Here is a 7,367-nt window from a genome sequence, read left to right on the forward strand (position 1 = left end):
TTCCTTCCTTCCTTCCTTCCTTCCTTCCTTCCTTCCTTCCTTCCTTCCTTCCCTCCTTTCTTCCTTCCCTCCTTCCTTCCTTTCTTCCTTCTGTATATTTTTTAATGTCTTGGGAGAGTAATTTTCATAGTTTCAGATTAAATCTCATTTCCCTTAAACAAATAGACAGCCAGATAGTTCTCTGACAATTTGGGTTTATTCAGGACCAACAAAGAATTGCAGTTTGCAACATGTGGTCTAATGGCAAACTACAAGCAAGTCCAGAGAACAAAAGCGAGAAAAAGAGTAGTTCAGAGGGGCTGTTGTAGCCAGAGTCCATCAGAGAAAACTCAAAGCACAAAGGGTAATAGTTTTTCAATGGCTGAGCTGTTTAACAGTCTTTCATTGGCTGAGTGGTTGCTGGGCAAGGAGAAGATCCTCCTCCTTCCTGTTGGAGTAGTAGAGTAGAAAACATTTTCCTGTTGGAAATGGAAAGTACATCTCTTCCTGTTTGGGGTAATTGATGATGAATGATAGGGCATGAAAACTCCCCCTACAGGTTCTTCCAACTCCAATTTAAATGAGGTTTCTATTTACTAATTGGCACAATCTCAACACAAGTTTTTTACATAGCAAAATTATTACTACATCCTGTAGAGATCCAAGCTATTATTCTGCTTTGTTGCTCAACCTAAAATACATAGAGTGAACTGATGTTATTGACACTTCAAAATCAGAAAAGGAAAAATATAAATAATTATAAAATGAATAACCTAAGAAAATGATATTCAAATCCTCAGTTGTTTCTCTATCTTAAAGTCTTTTAAAATGCTTGACATTCAGAGGATTTCACTTTTTGTTTTTGATTAACTATTCATTCATGGAATCTTTGAAAATGTCCCTTCTCACCATGGGAGCATTAAGGATTTTAACCTGTCTTCAGAGCTTTCAAAGTCATATCTGAAATGCTAAGAAAATGTGTATACTTCTATCTATCTATCTATCTATCATCTATCTATCTATCTATCTATCTATCTATCTATCTATCTATCATCTATCTATAAACACACATTCATCTAGACAGATATGGATATACAGGCGTTTCTCTTTGCATCCCTAACACATCATGGGATGTCCTTAAAATATCATAAAAGCTTATAATGTTAGAACTTGGTATGCCATAAGAAAATTGAGATGATGAAACTAAAGTCCACATAATCACTTGGTCACAATCAAACACTCAGTTTAGAAACTAGAACTCTTTCCTATCTGTAGACTACAGCAAAGGAATGTTTTTATCGTCATCATTTTAGGGACTTACTCAAATTTAAAAGTAAGACCCTGGCACCTGGAAAAGGTACAGAGCTTTTACAGAGCAATTAAGAAGAGAATCCCAAAGTGTGATAATTTTAACTAGCAAAATAAAGGTCAAATGAACAATGAATTCTAAAAGATTCGACTTATATTGTTCAGCTGTGGTTGTAGTAATAACTTGCTCTATTGTGCATTTTCTAAAAATTAGCTGACTTTTTTTAGAAGCTAAATAATTTATTGTGAAGTAAACCCCAAAAGGCATACAAATTAGTGTTTGAACTGTAATTATGTGAGACTTCAGCCACTGGTTGCATTGTCTGGACCTTTTATACAGTGTATTCTTGTAGTTCTAGTGCTTTGGGGTTTGTTCCAAAGGGAAAAGCCACATAGCCACAATCTCTGTTTGACAGTCACCTATGGTATAATACTCTGCTTATGAAGCCTGATTTTTTTTAAAAAAAAATAGCTTTTGTAAGGGAATACATCTGACAACAGAAATGTCATATTAATAGCTTAGTAAAAAAAAAAATCCTTAATGCTTCCATGGTGAGAAGGGATGTTTTCAAAGATACCATGAATAAATAGTTTATCAAAAAGAAAAAGTGAAATCCACTGAATGTCAAGTAAATTGAAGTGCATTTTTAAAAACTTCATGATAAATAGCTGAAGATTTATTTTCAAGTGAAGAACAAGGCATGTGTCCAACAGAGGCACGCCAACATTTCAGGGCCAATATTGCAAGGTTGCATATTTGTTTCTATGCAAATTCAATACCAAATTCATGGTTTTATTGTCCATGTGAATTGGACGAGATTGAATAAGATTTTTAAAATCGCGAACCTGTATTTAAGAGCGAAAACTGAGAAACAAGTCGAATCAGAAAAAAAGGGAGATATTAGTCATAATTAGTCGTTTCCTAATGACAAGATTAAGTTATCTTGGTCCTGTGTGTATTTGTCTGAATAAGCTAGGTTGTGCTTTGGTAACAAATACTTCTCTAAATCTCAACAACTTAACGCATAAAGTCTTATTTCTCAATCCCACAGGTGAAGAGTAAATGTCCGTCCCACCATATGACCCCAATCTGCCTCCGTCAAAATGTATCCAGGAGAAATTGAAGGTTAATCCCAATCATTTTCCTAGGGAGGTTTTCTCCAGCTCTTTCTAATTTGTTAGATTCTGATTAATGCCTATGTGAATGCTAGAAACTGATTAGTTCATACCTACGTAGATTACTCAGGAATCTCTTTACCTTCATGAGATGCTTAAGTCCTATCTCTTTTTTTAAGAGCCTTCTTAGCAGACCTCAGCGTTTCTCAGCCTGTACAAGATTAGGCTCCAGTGTGCTGGCTGACGATCTATTATGGTGCCTACACATTTCCCGGCCCTGGGACACCCTGGTTAAGTAGTTATGAGATTTGAGTGTGCAATGTTGTAAAAGGATTTTTGTCCTTTTCCATGCAATTTGCTCTATAACATTACTTTCCATTGCGGGACATTGCTTTGCTTATATTCATTTGATGATTCTCTCTAGAAAGAATACCTGAACTATGCAGTTCTGCCTTCATGTTTAACAGACTCAGTAAAGTGAAGTTGCTGGAGCCACTGCCATTCTTGGAAAAAATGAGGGAGGGAATATTCTGGGCATCAGATCTTGTTCTTTTTTGTTTAAACTTTGCTCAAAAAAAAAATTTTTTTTTTTTACCATGGAGAAATCTCCATATAATATTTTCCAACAGAGTTAGCCAAGAACATATCCTAAGTGGGAAGCATTACATGTGTTACCATTTAGCACTGATATATCACTTAAACACGCACGCAATTGCAATGTGCTTTACCCAGCAGTGTGAACTAAGGCGTATGGCACTGGATGGGGTGTCTTGGGTTCCTTTCCAGCTCCCAAGTACTTTCATCACTCTGTGACCTTGACTGAGTCACTCAACATTTTTCCTCTGGGTTTCCACAAAGAGGCGAGAGATGAACAGAGATGACATGTGTAAAATACATGTTCTTTGAGGGAAGGGAGGGTGTTGCGTGAATTTAATAGTGAGACATGAACAGTTGGCTATGCATTTATATGATATATATCTTTTATGGGAGATGTTAACTCCATCCTGATGGTTTAAAAAAATGAGATTAGCAGATTTTACTCTGATTGCTCTGTTAAGATACATCAAACAAGAGTGGTCTTCTAATATAACTTCTTCCATTACCTCCAGGCCCCAGAATCCCTTACTAACTTCCTGGTCTCTGCACATTTATTAAAAAGTTATGAGTTTGTTACAAAACTGCTTAAATCCTCTGCCTCTGTGTTTTCTAACCAAGATGAAAAATGTTCTTATTTTAACAGCTGATTTAATTTTATTTATTTTCTTTGGGATTCCTCTAATTGTGACTTTACTTATCTCTTCATATCGTCACTCATAATCTCTAGGCTTTCTTGTTACATTAGAAATGCAAAATTGAGCACTATGTTCCAGAAAAGAAGTCTGGGGACCTTCTTCCTGGAAATATCAACAGACCCTTGGTGAAAAAAAAAAAAGATTTTTTCTTTAAAATTAGTAAAATCAAGACCAGGAGATGCTTTTGGCAATGTTTTTCAAAGCGCTTGGTAATATTTTATTTCAAAGAATATTGATTAAATTTGTATTGGTTTTATAGCCCAATGATGTAGATTTAATACTGTATTTTTTTAGATTACCTTTCTTCATTAGCTTAAGCATGACATTGTTATTTTCTCTAACTCCTCACTACATAACAGTCTCAAAATATTTAGGATAGCACTCACATCAAAATATTTGATTGATTTACAGGGCTTAGTCAAAGAATGTGTCTAATGAGTAAAGAAAACAGTACTCAATTTATACTATGTCTTTACATGACAAAATTGACCAAGTAAGAAGTGAAAGGTGAACTTAGGGGAAGAGTAGAGAAACTCAGTGAAAACTTGAACAAAGAGAAAGAAAACATAAAAATGGAGATATAAAACATTAAAAAGAAACAGCCAGAAATGAATACAATAACTGAAATAAAGAATACATTAGAGGAAATCAACAGTAGGTTAGATGAAGCAGAGGATCAAATCAGTGATTTAGAAGGTAAGGTAGCAGAAAACACCACCAAGTCAGAACAGCAAAAAGAAAAAAGAATCCAAAAAAAAAGAAAAATGAGGAGAGTTTAAGGGACTTTTGGGACAACAGAGTGTACCAACATTCTCATCAAAAGGATACCAGAAAGAGAAGAGAGAGAGCAAGGGATTTTTCATCATTATTTGAAAAAATAATGATGAAAAACTTTTTAACCTGGCAAATGAAGTAGACATACAAGCCCAGGAAGTGCAGAGAATCATAAACAAAATGAACCCAGAGGCCCACACCAAGACATATCATAATTAAAATGCCAAAGGTTAAGGACAAAGAGAGAATCTTAAAAGCAGCAAGAGAAAATCAATTATCTACAAGGGAGCTCCCCTAAGGCTTTCAGCTGATTTCTCAAAGGAAACTTTGCCAGCCAGAAGGGATTGGCATGCGATATTCGAAGTGATGAAAAGCAAGGACTTACAACCAATATTACTCTACCCAGCAAAGCTATCATTTAGAATCAAAGGATGGATAAAGAATTTCCCAGACAATAAAAAGCTAAAGGAGTTCATCAATGCCAAACCAGTATTACAAAAAAATGTTAAAGGAAATTCTTCAAGAAAAAATAAAAGATTAAAAGTAAGTAATAAAATGGCATTAACTACATATCTATCAACAACTACTTTAAATGTAAATGGATTAAATGTTCTAACCAAAAGATAGGGTGAGAAATGCATAAGAAAACAAGACCCTTACATATGCTGCCTACAAGTGATTCACTTGAGATCGAAAGACACACACACAGACTGAAAGTAAAGGGATGGAAAAAGAACATTCACAAAAATGGAAACAAACAAAAGTTGAAGTAACAATACTTATACTAGATAAAATGAACTTTAATACAAGGTTTATAATAAGATATAAAAAAAAAAGGACTTAGTATCTTACTTCTGGGTATTTATCCAAAGAAACCCAGAACACTACTTCAAAGAGTCATGGGCAGCATTATTATGTTCATTGCAGTATTATTTACAATAGCCAAGATGTGGAGGCAACCTGGGTGTCCATCAATGGATGACTGGATAAAGAAGAGATGGTACATATGTATGATAAAATATTACTCAGCCATAAAAAGAAAAATGAAATCTTGTCATCTGCAACAACATGGATGGATCTAGAGGGTATTGTGCTGAGTGGAGTAAATCAGACAGAGAAAGACAAATACCATATGATTTCACTTACATGTAGAATCTGAAGAACAAAATAAACATACAAAATAGAAGCAAACTCACAGATACAGAGAATGTTTTGATGGTTGCCAGAAGGGATGGTAGTTAGAGAGGTGGTGAAAAAAGGAAGGGATTAAGAAGTACAAATTGATAGTTACAAAATAGTCATGGGGATGTAAACTATAGCATAAGGAATAAAGTCAATAATATTGTAGTAACTATGTATGGTGTCAGATGTGTACTAGGTTTATCAAGGTGATCACTTTGTAAGTTACATAAATGTCTTGTCTAATCACCATGTCATACACCTGAAACTAGTATAATATTTTATGCCAACTGTAATTAGAATATAAAAAGTTATTTTAAAAAAGCGAAAGGTAAGTTGGAATCACATCATGAAAGATACTAAGTATCATAGGGAGGAGTTTGGAATGTGTTAAGTAAAATATGGAGATCCTTTAGAAGCTTCAGGACAGAGAGAGTATATTATTTCATCTGTGTTTTAACAAAATAACTTTTTCAGTATGAAGAATGGATCAAAATATAATATAAAAGAGGAAAGATCAGTTAAGGGGGTAATATTCTAAATGAGACCAAAACTAGTCCAGTGTAAGAATGAAGAGAAAGGGATAGAATTGAATGAATGAATGAATGAATGAATGAATGAATGAATAGAATGATAATCAGAATAGAATGGAATAGATGAGAGTAAAGTAGAGTAGAGTAGAATAGAATAGAATAGAATAGAATAGAATAGAATAGAATAGAAGAAAGGAATCTCTTATGTAACCTTGGCTTCAGTGACTATATTTTTGATCAGTTGATGCTGATGGAAAGGCAGAGTAACAGGAGATTTTTAAAACCTAGTTACTCTCTTATCTCAATAGCCTCAAGGCTGAATGAGAACAGGACACCAGTGCAAGAAGAACATGATGTTACTGAAAACTCTCTGACTCCTCCATAGCCTTTGGTGGCCAAAGAGCTGCCTGCACACCTAAGGTCTGTCATGCCTCACTGAGGCAGATGTATGGTTGCAACAGAGCATTCCAGAGTGCTGAGCTATAGAGACGAACTTGAATGCATTATTGATTACTATTTGAACTCATATATCACTAGATTAGCTTAGCATGACATTCATAAATAATAAGAACTTTAGAAAGCATTTATATTGGTCAGGCAAACATCTAACTCAAATTGACTTAAGATAGGGAGTTTATTGGCTCATGCCACTGAAAAGTACAGGGGTCCATCTTGAAGGACTTTAAATGCCATCACAGGAATTCTGTCTTTCTCCATCTCTTAGTTTCACTTTTTTTCTGTGTTGACTTGACATCCAAGAAGATTCTCTACATGTTGCAAAAAATGTTGACCCTGGGTGGAGGCTCATTCCTTTCTTTTCAGCTGCCCCAGTAGAGATGTAAAAAATATGACTTCTCTCCAGTTGATCCATTAAAAATTAAGATTGCCTCTAATTGGGCCATCTTGGATTACCTGCCCATTCCTGAACCAATCTCTGTGCTCAAGAGGATAAATAGATTGACTGGTCAAGCCTGGTTACATGCTTAGTGTAGATCCAGGGACTGGGATCAAACATAATTGGCTGTTTATTATTGAAAAGATAAAACAAGAGATGCATGAATGCATCCAGATATTGTATAGATTGATTTGAGATCAACAAAAAATATCTTACTGGAATCATGAAAACTATGGTAGGAGTAAGTAATAAGGTAAGATCAATGATATAAGTGGTATGAATTTTTGCAGC

Source organism: Pteropus vampyrus, unplaced genomic scaffold, assembly GCF_000151845.1.
Source record: "Pteropus vampyrus isolate Shadow unplaced genomic scaffold, Pvam_2.0 Scaffold68, whole genome shotgun sequence".
NCBI classification, from domain to species: Eukaryota; Metazoa; Chordata; class Mammalia; order Chiroptera; family Pteropodidae; genus Pteropus; species Pteropus vampyrus.